The 16,578-nt window shown below is 30.5% G+C and overlaps 1 protein-coding gene across 3 annotated transcripts in view; it reads left to right on the top strand.

Moving 5' to 3' along the window:
• The window catches only part of LOC125070348 (adipokinetic hormone/corazonin-related peptide receptor variant I), a 52,769-nt gene that overhangs the window by 13,504 nt on the left and 22,687 nt on the right, over positions 1-16,578 (top strand). Inside the window, exon 1 of one of the 3 annotated variants that reach the window (XM_047680178.1) lies at positions 12,354-12,484. The exons of the other annotated variants lie outside the window; for them this stretch is intronic. The gene's annotated coding sequence lies outside the window, so the exon portion shown is untranslated. Of the gene's footprint in view, positions 1-12,353; positions 12,485-16,578 lie in introns of those variants that run through there. 3 annotated transcript variants of the gene reach the window in all.

The following is a 16,578-nucleotide window of genomic DNA, read 5'->3' as shown; positions in this document are numbered from 1 at the left end:
TTCAATATTATTGTTTGTTCATTATATTAAATAGAGATAAAAACTTTAAAATACTCGTAATTACTGCACAAAATAATAATCTTGGGAAATTGTTGGCAATATTTCTAGTAGCGGTTCCGTTCTTAACACGTTCCACAAAAAATAAAATATTGTTCATAAATTAGGAAAAACATATCCTAACAGTATTTAAAACGGGATATTTACCATGTTTTTTATTTTTATTTGGTGGAGCTCGATATTTCGACATTATCTACGAATGTCTTGTTCACGAGTCTCTAACTACGGTAAATATCCCGTTTTAAATACTGTTAGTAATAAAAATAACCATGTTAATTTAAAATCTTATACAAAACATATCCTATTCACGAAAATCAGAAAATAGTAGGTATGAGTAAGTGTATGTGTATGAGTAATTCGTTGCGTCCCTTAGTCATCACTTTGCCCGATCCACTCGCTTAATGTGTATTTTTTTTTCAGAGAAACCCTTAGAAAACAATCTAGGAGAGTGTCGTATCCCCTTAATCCGTCCACAGTAAGAATTACGTTATTACTGCCTTAAAAATTATACATATGCATTTTTCCGAAAAAGAAACAATTTGGAATATTTGCTACGGCCTGTATGTGATTAATTTGACTTGCTAATAATGAAATTAGCTCCAAACCTTCTCCACTTTACTAGAAAATTCAATAATTTATACAGACTACAAGACTTGCCACAAGGGATTAAGGCAATAAGGAAGGGACATATTTATTCTATATATACCTCTATTACTCGTAAGTATAGAGATTTTTTTTAGATTGTCATATACCTATACCAAAAAGGTTACTTAAATTCAATTTTAAAAGCAAGGATGGAGTTTGTCTCTCACAGGATATCCGGTGCTATACCACAGAAAAGTAAACGATCTAAAATTAAAATCTAATTACCGATCAATTATTCAAACCAAGGAGAAATATATGTACAAAAAAGACAAGACAAATGTTTCAACAGTGTATTCTAGTCATAGCATAGAGTTGAGTGAAAAATTTTATTACTACTATTACTATTCATTGAATTATTTTTACATGCGATCGAAGATCGTTTTAATATCTATACTAACATTATAAATGCGAAAGTAACTCTGTCTGTTACGCTTTAAAGACCAAACACCGGAATATGACGAACTATGAAACAAGCTTGAACCCATTAACATATTTTTTTTTTTGTATCTTACACCTGACAATCAACCTCTAAAATACGAGCTAAGCGGCGGGCGATAACTAATTAAAGATAAAACAAATAGACCCTTATTTGTTTCTTTTTCATCGTCTTAATTTGATGTTACGAAATAAAATATCCTCGAAAATTCGTCAATTTAATTCTCCTAATGATTCATTTAAGGTCCGTTTCATATTAATTATTATTATATGCCAATTTAATTTCGAGTCAAAGGGAAATATTTATTGTTCTTAATTCAAATCATTTATGAGAAACGATGTTTAATTCATTTATATATTTATATATATATATATTATAGGTTATAACAGAATCTTATATTGTAAGAAGTTTAGAATTATTTTATGTTACAATAGAAAATTTATTATAATGAGTTATATATCTTTTTTATAATATGAATTGATCTTTTAATGTATCTTAACTTCATAGTTATAATTAATTAAACAGTAACGTGATGTTACGCTACGGGACAAGCTGGAATTTTAAAATCTAACTAGGAACTTTGAAGGAACTATATAGCGGCTTTACTTAATGTGAAACTTATCTTAGTATTAGTTTTATGTATATTGGTTAAGTAGTTTTAATCAGTTTGATATTACAAATAAACTTATTTTTGAATGTAAAATTAATTAGTTTAACTAATATTAATACATCAACTTTAAAATAAAGTATATATTATATTTCAAAAATATCAAAATTCATGAAACATTCAAATGATTTCGTAACGATATAATATATTGATATTATATATTATATCGATATATTAGTTTTAGTTAAACTAATGCATTTTACATTTAACACCTAACATCAAGTGGATCATGATGAAAATACCAGTTACAAATAAAACAATTTTAATTATATTATATTTAAATAAGTATGCATTGAAATTTGGTTTTAATGCGTTCAGATTTGATTAGGCTTACGTAGATATCATATAATAATTAAATCCTCATGATAGTCTGGGAGACCTTACGATCAATTACTCGTTAATTTGTAGTCGAAGGCGACATCTCAATTCAGATCGCTTAACGGCTGATATTTCTCGACTAGCATCAATCACCTAGACTTAAATAAAAACACGTTTTGATTAAACTAACAATTATCTAAAATATAATATACAAAAATACAAACAGAACCAATGTTATTAATAAAAATAACGCACAGATAATAATAAAACAATATTTCCTAGTTACTTTCTAAATTTAAACATTTTACTAGGTGGTAGGGCTTTGTGCAAGCCGGCTGTAGGTACCACCCACTCATCAGATATTCTACCGTAAAACGGTGGTGGCACATTGGCGATGTAGGGAATAGTTAATATTTTTTGCAGCGCCATTGTCTATGGGCAGTGGTTATCACATACCAACAGGTGGCCCATTTAAACGACCACCTACATCATAAAAAAAGTAACCCATCCCATCATGCCTGTGGTAACGTCAGTTGCAATGTCACCTGGTTAATTACTTTTTATCAAATACCAATCACCTATTGTACGTTGATACAATTCCTAAAACCTTTACGCAAGTGCAAGTGCAAGAACACGTAAAAGCTGTAAAAACGTTTCAATTTAATTGAATTAACGTTACTTGAACGCACAACGAACGAATAAACAAGTATTAATTAGTATAGACGGTCGTGTAAGATACATCAGTGTTCTTATCTTGACATTTCTAATGCACTATCAGCCTTGTCACACACTTAGGCGTTTAATTACAATGACGCGTTAACACTTTACACTTGAACGTCGAAGAATAAAGTATTACGACATAGCTGGCTTCCACCTCATCCCCATACGGGTGAAAGCCACGCAGACGTGCCAAAAAGATTTAAAGAGCTTAGCAATTTAAAGGTTAAGTAATTACTAGCCTTATCGTTCGATCAGTGAGAAAGTGACATCATCTCTGTATTAGAGTGCTATCTGCCCCATTGGGTCTAGCGAGTAGCTTATAAGGCTGCACTTTCAAGGTCATAGGTTCAAATCCCGGGTCAGATCAGATCAATAAAAAGTGATTGAGTTTTTCTTTTAAGACATCATATGCAGCAGCCGGGATTAAATGCAATGCCATTCTAACAGTGCATCTGTGCATCTGATATTCTAATAAACTTACTAGAACATCATTGACTGTGGTCAAATAATATCGCTTTTGTTCGATTCGTCATGACTCAGCGATTTAATACCAGCGATTTATGACGTGCGGCTCACGTTAGTGTGTTTAATTCAATTGAAAGGTTTTCATCAATATCACTTTGGATCTTAGACGATATAAAAAGATAATTACTTAATTCATCAATTCGCTTTGAATACTAAATAATAAGAGTTAACAATTTATTGTAGTTGTAAGTTAATAATCCCGACTTTTTCAATTCCTATTTACTATTTAGGGTAATTTTCTTATTATAAACGCGTGGGCTCCGCCTACGCTTCGGAATTAGATTCTATTTTACTTCATTCGAAATCCATTTATCGTACTGAATTCAAGTGTCTCTCATTACATCGGTTAATCGCGAATTCCAATATAAAGGAAAATATTCGTTTATTTTCAGACTCAACCGATTATTTTTATATAATAAATACTAGCGAACCGCACCGGCTTCGCACGGGTGCAATGCTGATACTAAATATACTACAGAATGTCTTTATAAACAACGTTCACGGCTTTTTTTCATTAGACATTACAACCCGCTATGTCCCTACATTATAAATCTGTTATATCAGCGAAAATATAAATTTAAATAACATGCTGTGAAGGGCTGTATTAATCTATATTAAATGCACAATGTATTTAAGATACTTAATTGAATAAGGATCAATTATATATTGCTAAAAATGTATTCTTAAATAAGCCATTATTTCTCGTAAAATGTAATGGATAAAAAATTATTGGGGTTTATCCCTAAGAGAGTCCTCTTGAATTATTCTATCTATTAAAAAAACAGCATCAAAATCCGTTGCGTATTTTTAAAGATATAAGTATACACAAGGATACTATGTAGTGAAAAATCCGATCATTATTAGTTCATTTAAGTTTGTACTTATACTATACAATATGAGAAGTAAGTTAAGAATGTAAAATAAATATTTGAATAACGCCATCAGAATAAAACCTTGGACATGCGGTAACATGAATCATATGAACAGATAGATCGTATTGTTTAATGTATATACAAAATTGGATGTTAGTTTATTTTATTTAATTTAGATAACTAGACCTCGACACAGCTAACATTTGACACACACAACAACACACACACAACACAACACAACAAAGTTGATTCATATGTATTTCTTCATGGAGTATTTTCAGTAGACACCATTAATGCAACACGCCGCTAGATTCAAGCTCATTTCTATTTCATTCAAACAATTTAATCATTAAAGTTAGATATCTAGATAAGAAATTACAATAGCATATTATAAATCTGTATGTAACGGTTTGCTTAGAAAAAAACAATAATGGAATTTATATACATTTTTTATATTGAAAAAGAAAAGTATAAAAACGTAGATGATAAAAAGAACGATGGCTGTAAACTTTGTCTCTGAATAAACTAGATATATCTCGTCAAAGTAGATCAGTTTTTTTTCTCAGACAGAATACAAATAAAGCTCTCTAAGGAGATCATTATTTTTCTTGTATCTGTATCGTGGTTTTGGAAAGGGTAACGATAATCCAATAAGTTGAATCAAGGGGTCAATTCTACTTACAAATAACAGTTATATACGTTCCCGATTCTATTCCAACAAACAATTTCGACATTTTTCACAAAAATTAAACTCAGTTTATTCGTAACTGTTAGCCAAATCTACTTATTTATATTGGTTACAATACGATCCCGATAATATTCCGATCCAACTACGACTATCCCTTACAAAAATAAAACTCAGTTTAATCGTAAATGAGGGCCGATTCTAAAAATTTATATCGTTTAATAGCATTTGGAATAGCAAAACGGCTTAACGGCATCGATGACGTTTCGATTCGATTGCGATATAGTGATAATCTGACAATTTAATCTTATCTTATTTCTTTTAAAATTGATCTTTTATTGATTTAAAGAAACACTGGAGACAGGTAACCATATGAAGCGACAATAAGAAACATGAGCGTATGAAACAGAATCGAATTCGATATCCAAGAAGATATGAGCTATAACTATTCCATAAAAACAGATTAAACAATTTCGGCTTTCGATAAACAAAAATATCATTCTAAAAAAAACAGCTGAATTAATAATGATTTCTTTCTTTTTTATAGGTAATTATATCCAGGTAGTAATAAAAAAATATAGGTTTCATACTCATTTAGCAATAAGCGTTGTTTAGCGGGCGTTTAGTTTACACAGATTTGTCTCTTTCCGTCATCATAGATTTTACATTCAAAAGAAGAAGACAATCTTGTTTAAATAGTTACCCCATATTATAACTTTTTAAATCCGTATAACACGTATTAATAAGCATATTGTACACTCAGTTAAAGCATATCTTGCTTTAGATTACGTGACTATAAGATACAAAAGGCGGTCGGCGAATCGTTAATTAGTCGTTTAATTAATTTCTCAAAACATGTTGACGATAACGCGGGCCAGAGGGTCACCTATGCGGACTCTGGATTGTGACTAAGGGTAATCAATACCTATTTTAAAAGCCGTGATTATTGAATGTGTCGAACATGTGAATTAGGGTTTAAAAATTTTACGACATCATAATCAAGGCTGGATTAATCTCGGCCTCTCTTCTCTTTCCTATTCGCCGCGATAGAGCGGAAATGGCTCAGCCGTTAAAACTTACAGGGTTTTAATCAACCAAAGATTGTGTGTTCCATGCCGGGTGAGCACCACTCAATTTTCACGTGCTTAATTTGTGTTTATTATTCATCTCGAACTGCGTCGTGATAAAACCAAACGAGGCCTTAGCCAAGTAGTGAGACATTTACAGGCTTTTACTTCTTTTACTCGTCCCATTAGCTTAACACACATATACGCAGTAAAATGTAGGTAGTCAACGGTAACACACTCCGAACAGAGAGTATATATAGTTTAAAAACACATCGATAGTTCTGACGTAGCTGTATTTACATATGCATCACTTAGCTATTACGTCCAAGGTTCTTTATCAATTAAACGGTACCCTGTGTGCATTTACATAGTAAGTTTATTAGAAAAAAATTACCTACTTACTTTCTTGCCTTTTTTTCTCAGTTATATGTACATTACATCCGAACTAATGATAGCTTTACTTTTACGTTTAGTTAAAAATCAGTTCTTACTAAATTTTGATTTAAAATAGCCGACATTATAGTCTATAGTTGCTTTTAATTAAAGTTATTTAAATAATTAGCAAGCCTAGCTTTTAAAAATATGACACAACAGCTGCATCAATAACATGCAAATAAGCAAAAGTCTCGCTGAGTTTCTTTCTCAGATTCGAGGTATTATTTTAAATTAATACAATCAATAAGAAATTGTAACGTTTCTATATTGAATAAAGATTTTGAGCTTGACTTTGAAACCCAAGTAAGCTTCACTGAATTTTCATTTACTTCATTTGTGTTTATGATTCATCTCATGCTCAGTTGCGAAGGAAAACATCATGATAATGCGTGAAAGGAATGTGCTCAATGCGTTTTTTTTTTACAAAATTGAGCAAAGATTTTAGCTCAGCACTAGACCATTTAACAACTGTTAAATTACTTCTTTTGCTACACTGTATTGAGTACCGGATTAACCACGTAGCAAGAGTTTTTTTTTATAGCATTGGTTGGCGGACGAGCATATAGGCCACCTGATGGTAAGTGGTTACCACCACCCATAGACAAAGGCGCTGTAAGAAATATTAAGCATTCCTTACATCACCTATGCGCCACCAACTTTAGGAACTAAGATGTTATGTCCCTTGTGTCTGTGATTCACTCACTCTTCTAACCGGAACACAACAATACAGAATACTATTATTTTGGCGGTAGAAATCTGATGAGTGGGTGGTACCTACCCAGACGGGCTTGCACAAAGCCATACTACCAAGTAAAAAGAGCGAGCAAGAGTAGCAATTACAAGACAATAGTCTAGTATATTTCAATAATAGATAGGTAATTAATAAATAACACACGAAAATATAACCTCTAGATGGCAAATAAACGGATTGATTTATTCAGTACGACTTGATTTTTTTTTACCACTTTATACTTAACGACTTATAGGGGATCAAGCGCTCTTTGAAAAAAAAAATGCTGAATCGACACTGACTGTATTGTCAGACAACCTTCTGTAACACACCTTTTCGATAACCTTATTATAAAGTTGATATCATATTACAGTAGAACGCCGTTTATCCGAATTAATTGAAATAATTCTCGGGGTCGATTCGGATAATCGAAAATTCGAATAATCAGACATAGACTGGTAATAAAGAAAAACGAACTGTCACATATAGAATAAACTTTATTAAGTTTAACAAACACAGTTCTACAATAACGCTTACTTGAACAACTCGATCAGAGTAAGTTGCAACCCCATCAGGCCGTAACAAAAATTACTTGGTTTTAATTTTTTATATTATGCTTACGAACGATTCGGATAATCGGCGTTCTTATATTATATAGTTCTTATATATATATATTTGATAATTGTCTTTATGTTATATAAACTTAATTTTAGCTTATCGGTAGTTGTTGTAAAGTTTATAATCGATCTTTTTAATAAAATGTTTTATCATTAATCTGGTAGTTTATGCGTAGCTACTTTTCGTAACGATACGATGGAAAGTCTACTTGATTAAAGTATATTTTGATTTTGATCGAATCGAAGAAATGATTATACCGATCATGATTGAAGAAATATTAAATAACCAAATAGAAGCTAAATAAAAAAATATATCTATAATCTTGAACGGACGATATACAAATTCTTTAACGCAATTTGCAATAAAATTATTAAAGACATTTTCGATTCCGTCCCTATTAACCTTAATTAAGCTTTGAACGTAACTTTCCAAGTATGGAAGGAATTCATGAAGTAGCTCACTTTGATCCCCACTTTGATTAAGGGTTTGATATAGTTATCGTTTTTGTAAGTAAAGTCAAAATCTTTAATTAATTGAAGTGTTACTTGTTTATTGATTGGCTTGCAAAAATCAATCATCGTTTGGAAAAGATATGCCTGACTGACCAGACCTGAAAAGATACAATACGTTGTAAGAGTATCAGCGGTTTTTCCTTTACCTTAAAAATCATAATTATATTACATAAAAAGGTTAGTAACTTGATATATTTATTTGAAAATGCGATCGTTTAAGTAGAGTTAGATCTTATGCTAAAATAAAACTTTGATTAATAAGATTATTTACATGAAAAATTTACATATATAATAAAGACGTGGGATAGAATTCGTTGATTTTCATGCAAGATATAATAATAATTGGATTATATTGAAAAGAATAACGACCCAGTCAGAGTTTCTTATCGAGTTATGAAGGAATCTACATTCTGAAACGGTGGAGCTTTCCATCTAATTTAAAAAAGTAACTTGACAAAAGAAAAAAATGATTTTAATTTTACAAATTGAACATTTTTAAACGTTTTCTGGCATCCAGTTGTAAAAGCTTTTAAATTGTGGGGATATAAAAATATGCGTATGTGTGTGTAAAGCAATTGTATGTATTTTAAAACGCCTTAAATAATCTCAGATATTACTACGCAGTATTGCAGAGTGTATAGAACTATAACAAGCACTTCGTATAAGTTGTCGAGTATGGTTACAGAGCAAACATTACCCGAGCCATACGAGAGAGTAAATAGGAAAGGTGTATGTTCACCAAACAGCATATTAGATTGCTATAATATCTAATAAACTGATAACAGATTTAGTTTCATTTTTTTATAACATACTAGCTAATGCCTTGTATGACTTGTATTTAAACTATATCCCATACGTCTTGACTTAAACATACTCAGTGCTTAAAATACCAATTATCATGGCTATCAGTTGAACGGTATAGAAGTTGATGTACAGCAGTGTCTACTAGTAATTACGACATATAGAATAGATTAATTTTTAATCTATTGTATATGTCACCCAAAACATGACCTACACTAGAGGCCAATTATAAAAACCTAGGTCATCGAAATTTTTTTTTAATAATTTCAAAATATTCTATTTTTAAATGTTTAGTCATATTTATATACTACTATACTATATTTTTGTTATATCTCTAGCGGTATAGACTTGTGTAGAAAATAACACACCTTCTCGATAACCTTATTATAAAGTTGGTACGAGTATCATATTATTTTATAATTGTCATTGTATTATATAAACGTAATTTTAGCTTATCGGTCTTAGTTTTAAAGTTTATAAAATGTATACATACAAAAGAATTATAAAGTACGAATTTTGTATAAAATGTTTTATAGTTAATCTGGTAACCTTCTTTATGTAGCGTATCTGACTACTTTTTGTAATAATCCGATGGTAACGCTCGAAACACATACAAATAAACGAAACGCCTTGTTTATTTATAGTTTTTTACACCCAAACTAAAATTAGTTAAAATTTCAGACGTATAGTTGACATTGTTGAATTTTTTTTATTGTGTAAATAGACACTCATTTATTGTTTTTAATAGAAATATTGTTGTTTACGAAGAATGTAATCAAATTCCACGGAGCTGCTTTTCTTTCAACTGACAAAAGTATTATGATCGATTGATTAGACTCCACCAGTAAGAGAGTAATGGCTGATGAAATATCCTTTTAGTCAACTTCGTGGGCACCTTTGAAAACTTTGATAATCTTTTAAGAATTTTAATGGCTTTTATATTTGATGGTAGTCACTGTTTGCTTTGTCCTGAATGCGGGATATGTTGTGGACAGTTTTCGGGATTTGTGGTTTAGTTATTTTTTTTGGGTCTCGTGCATATCAACTTGCTTGGTTTTTACTAAAAAAATATATTTGATATATCATTATATATCAAATATATTCATTAATTTGTTTGATATTAGATTTGGTTAAGAATGCGTGCAGTTAATTAATAAACGTAATAATTGTCTTTGGGCATATCTTAGTATTTTTGACAAGCTCTCAAGTATTCATATATTTCATAGTACGCTATAAGGTTAAATGTGGATGCCCTTATAATGATAAATATAGTAATATATTAATGACTCAATTAATTTATTAATAAAACACAAACTTTTTCTAGCCACTCGTATAGGTAGCACCCACGCATAAGCTATTCTGCCACATCAGCAATATCGTTGTGTTCCGGTTTGAAGGATATAGGACATAAGTTCCCAAGGTTGGTGAAGGATTGCCTACGTAATATTTCCTACAACTCCAATGTCTATTGGCGATACCACTTAAAGTATCCTATCGATTACAAAAAAAAAACTTAGTATGATAATTGATAACAAAATAACTTGAATAAGGTTTTATATTAAAAAAAAATCCCTTAAGGAAAATAACAAAATAAAGCGTGTTTATATTATAATATGCGTTTGTTTACAGTGATATTATCAATAAAATTATCATCAATAATTTAAGTACAACTTACAACAGAGCAATATGATGCATGATTAAAATTATATTCATGTCGATATAAATTTGCATTGAATTGATTTACTGGCGATCTGTTCATGGTCCCACACACACAAAAGTGTTTCAACAACACTAACTATGCTATATACGATTGCATTGTAGATAAAAATGTGTCTATGAATACATATGTGTGTGAAACATTAATTCTGTATCGTACGATCAACATTGACGATGTGTCTACGTAAAGACAACGCCTACACTTGTGTCGTCACTGTGATGCAGAATAGTCCTTTGATGATAAAATTAAATGCCTACAACAATATCTAGAACATTGACAATTAATCTTTATTGTGAACGACGATCAATTAGGTGAAAGTTTCTGTAAATTATTGATTCGTCCTTCAAAATATGATTAACGTATAATTCTTTTTTTTTTTCTTTTTCATCTCATAATCTCTCAGCCGAAGGACGTTCCCCAAAGTGCTGGACATAGCCCTCCCCCAAAGATCGCCACAGCGACCGGTCTTGTGCAGCCCGCAACCAGCGGCTTCCCGCGAACTTCACCAGGTCGTCGGACCACCTTTTTCGGACCATCTTTTCCTTTTTATTCCTCTGTAATTACATATATTATTATATATTACAACCAGTAGTGCGTTGGGCTTAAGAGTTTTTTGGTAACTAGCAATGAACATTTCCTCATTTCACCCTGGTCACCGCACTCTATTTCCAGGGTCAAACAACTCACAACCCTATCAAATAAATGGCAATGAATCAACTTATTTATCATTATATTTTTAATTAACTGCCAGAAACACTTACTAAAATGATAAACCAAAAGGGAACTTGAATATAATTATATACGGCCAAAAGTAAATTAAATCTTGTATACAACCTCTATTTCACAGAAGTATAATTTCGTTTTCGTTCATTTACATTACATTAGCAGCCTGTAAATATCCCACTGCTGGGCTAGGGCCTCCTCTCCCTTTGAGGAGAAGGCTTGGAGCATATTCACCACACTGCTCCAATGCGGCTTGATGGAATACACATGTGGCAGAATTTCGTTGAAATTAGACACATGCAGGTTTCCTAACGATGTTTTCCTTCACCGCTGAGCACGAGATGAATTATAAACACAAATTAAGCATCTGAAAATTCAGTGGTGCCTGCCTGGGCTTGAACCCGAAATCATCGGTTAAGATGCACGCGTTCTAAACACTGGGCCATCTCGGCTCATTTACTTAAGCAATAGTCTTTATTTCATTAACGGAAACCTAAATACCGATTCCATATTTCTATCATTATAAAAGACGATTTTCCATATTACACGCATACTTGCTTGTATGTTTACGTTAAAATCATCATTGTTATTGAATAATATAATTCGTAAGTATTTACTCAGTTACAATTAAATCCGTTATTATAATTGTATTCGATAATAATAAATAAAGTTGTTTATATTGCTCGAACATAGTAAATGCATAGGCTTTTGTATCGACTTTAGTCAGTTTTGTAGTACTTGGGTGGTTTTACGCTCGCGTTTCTGTATTGAGAAATAGCGTAAGCAGCACCAAGAGGCGCGAGTGCATGAACGGGGTCATATGCGCAGCTTGTGGCTCGTTTCTTTAAACCTGTTGAACGCCGCGGCGACGTCTCTTACCAGGCCCGAGGTGGACTTCCAGAGCGGACACCCGATCCTTGCACAAGCGTACGCCCTCAATCAAAAAAATATTTATAGTAATGTTTAAATGTTTCTTTATTTTTATAATGTGAATTAACATAAATATATGCAAATCCTTAAGTTTCCTATTTGTCACAATAAGATTTTATTCATTCTTTAAATTATTACGTTTCTAAGATTGTCGTCATTTCCACAGTAAACAAAATAATCTTAAAAAGAAAAAAATATATTTAAAATATTTTATATTACGGTAAATGTTATACTGAATCTGAGTGATAAAATGATTGATATTAAGCTGGTGAAATTTACAGCTTTTTTCAATTAAGCAAATCAATATTTTCTTAAATAATATGCTTTATAGAAGGCAAGGCCAATTATTTTGAATAGGCAGATATTAATTTTCCTTTGGTCAAATAACGAACCTTAGCGTTTATTTATATAGAATAAAATGAAAACATTTATTTATTTGTTGCTATAAATAACCAAATCAATATTTATTTTCATTTAAAAGAGAGTTTGTTCATATCTCCCATTTCGATGGCTAGCAATTTCTCCTCTCTCTGTACCGAGAAAACGACGACAATATATGTTAATTACAAGATAAACAATTCATACTCAACATTTAACGTTTTAATTAAGAACAACTTTTAATTTATTCATTGATTATTAAACTTCAAATTTAAGTCGAAGCAAATTTTGAAATCGTAATTAATTTACATGCGCATTTCAACAAACATCAGTACTTTGCATTGTTGTGTTCTGGTTTAAATGGTTAGTGAGCCTGTATAATTAATAACAGAGCCTGTAATACAGGCACAAGGCATTAATTTATATGTATATGTATTCCATAGCAGAAGGTAACCATTAGGTGTGCAACTTCACCGTCAATGTCGAAATACATTTCGAAAACATATATTTTGAGCATTCAAATAATTATAAATGTAATTATATCTTTATAAAATCATCCGATTTAATTCTAAAAGTTCATTCATGCTTTGACTTCGTGTGGAGAGGTTATGAGAGGTGATAGAAATGACATTTATTTACCCCGTCTATGAAAACAAATGCGAGGCTTAAATGAACATATAACCCAGCTAATTGTAGCTTTCTTGCAGTTGATTTAGATGATATCTTTGTTTATACCAACTAACTAATATTTTATGAACAAGAATATTTTGTCATCCTCATCATCCCCCTGCCCTTATCCCATATCCCTGTCTGAGATCACCTCACAAGTAACAATCTTTCCAGCCATATCGTCTTTCACACCATCCATCTACCGTTTCTTGGTCGTCCCCTTCCTCTATATCCATCCACGTCCATGCTCAAGACCTTAAGAGCTATCGTCCCATAATCACTGGGACAAAAATCGGCTTACGCTATTAATTTTTAAGATACTAAACGTAAACATTTAGTGTGCTTTTGTTTTGTCCATAGGACGATACATCCGAATGAGTTTAGAGTTTTTTAGATGTAATAATGTCCCTCTGATAACTTAGCGTACTTTATAGACATGGAATGACATCATAATTCTAAGCACTGCCAATTTTCTACGCTACGTGAGACTTTTTGCTAAGATAACCCTCGTGCTCGAATAGAGAACCGAGGCAGCGGAATATTGTACAACCAATACCTAATTAAATATGTTAAATTTCAATTAATAATAGTTGACGAAGTTGCGTATATTCTCTAGTGGTTTTAAGATTTACACATAAATGAGATGTTTGAATTTCGATTTTTAGTTCTCTACTTTAGTAGAGAACTCAAAATGTATGCATATTTATAATCACTTAATAGTAAATGTTAGGTATTCTATTTATTCTACCGTCAACCAGCAATTTTTTTAATAACCTATAAATTTAAATTCATATATTTATTGTGTACGTAGGATGTGCGCGTATATTTTTTGTCGTTGTTTATAAAACGATTAATTCTTATTGCTTTGCGTTCAGTTCCAAGGTGGTCTTATATCAATTTTATTGATATATTTTTTTATGTGACGCGTATATTATGATTTAAGTCGGTTTTTTTAATAAATTATTGCTACTAACTATTTCTTCTACATAGTTTAAATAAAAATCTAAAGAATTCAAATCTTGTTTAAAAATTATATTAATAAACGCAAAAGATGAGTTTAATTAATTAAAATATTACGCATTTTATTTAAAAGATTTTTTCAATAAATTTATGTGAAATAAACTTGTTTTAACAATAATCAATTGGATTCTATGAACATAATAATTTGACACGAACAAAGTAATTTTGAATGACTAATTAAATGATATTCTATTTTATAGTTATTTTAAACTTATATTATAAAGGCTTTTCCTAAATATTCTTTATTGTATTATTGAGATATGAACTGTTATATATATATATGGTAATAGTATACAAATGTACAAAGGCTGGAGAATCTTTAACAATGTATAATAAAATATTTGAATGTAAAACTATTTTGAACAATATTAAAGTCAATTTGCTATTATTTAGAACTTTAAATACCGTCGAATAACAATCAATCTAACAATCACGTCGAGTTCTTAAAAAAAAAGCAATTTTTATTTTTATAATTCACTACAAATTTAAAAAAAAATCGTATTAAATTCATTCTAAATGAATAAATAAATATATTTAGAATAATATATCGATTTTTTTTTTATATTCGAAATTCGAAATCATTCAATCAAGAGTATAATTTAATCTTCTTTAGGTTCAACAAGCACTTTTGAAACATTATTTAATATGAGAAATTAAATTGAAAAGCTACCTAAAGCTACGGGTTCGGAATGTAAATACTATATTTAGGAAATAAACTCATTTAATATCTAATATATAATATGTTGTTGTATCACCTTTGTGGATAAATCCCAAGCAAGACAGAGTTTTCTCTAGTCTAGAAAATATTTGTATACAAAATCACTATACACATTGACATCATTTACGTTTTACGTGCGATGCAGCAAATGATACGAAATAATGACGGATTTTACGTTCCAAGATGCGTCAATAATTTTATGTATCGCAAAAGGTATTCATGTTACTCTAAAAATATATCAAACATCTAATCTCACTGTTTTTCAAACTTGTTAACACAAAGGCTACGAAATTCTACCAAAGACAGACGGAAATGCCTCTATTTTATACAGTTATTATTTACTTATTTCTTTAATAAACATTCATTTTCACTCTTCCTTGCCTATGGCGTATCTTATCGATCATTTGTATTTTTTTTATTCAAGTAGCCTGTATGTTATTGTTACCAGACAGCACCAATATTTTAAGTATTAGGAATAAAAACTTTTTTCTCAATCAAAATATGATATTCATTTGCAAATATAAATATCTGTTAATATAAGTCTCTCTACATTAGAAGTCGAAGTTTCTAGTTAAACTTCCAAAAAAAACATTTAATTACTCCTAGAGATTCTAGAGGAAAAGTTAGATTGGAAACCTAGCTTCGGTTAAAAACCACGTGTTCTATCTTCTGGCCAATCACGAGGAGAAAAAGATTTAAATAAAATCATCCAATAATAAAGCACGGACACTGTCCCAATTAACGCCAAGGTTTATCAAGAGTAATCCGCTGAAAAATAAGATAAGTATATATAAAAATATATGTTATCGTCTCTCGGAAGGTCGTAGTTTGACCTGGTCGTGATATGACTGAGTTTTGTTAAAGATTTTATGCATATTTATAATCACTTAATAGTAAATGTTAGGTAGGTATTTTATTTATTCTACCGTCAACCAGCAATTTTTTTAATAACCTATAACTTTAAATTCGTATATTTATTGTGTACGTAGGATGTGCGCCTATATTTTTTGTTGTTGTTTATAAAACGATTAATTCTTATTAATTTGCGTTCAGTAAAGCTCCAAGGTGGTCTTATATCAATTTTATCGATATATTTTTTTATGTGATGCGTATATTCAGGCAAATGATTTAAGTCATTTTTATTAAAAAAATAAAAATATTGCTGCTTACTATTTCTTTTACATAGTTTAAATAAAAATCTTGTCTAACAAAAAAAAAAAATATAATAATAATGGCAAAAGTTCATTTTAATTAATTAACATTAAAATATTACGCATTTTATTTTAAAATATTTTTTTCAATAAATGTATGTGAAATAAACTTGTAATTCTGAGA

Source organism: Vanessa atalanta, chromosome 17 (genome assembly GCF_905147765.1).
Source record: "Vanessa atalanta chromosome 17, ilVanAtal1.2, whole genome shotgun sequence".
Taxonomy (NCBI): Eukaryota; Metazoa; Arthropoda; class Insecta; order Lepidoptera; family Nymphalidae; genus Vanessa; species Vanessa atalanta.
This window is presented reverse-complemented; position numbering and strand designations above follow the sequence as displayed.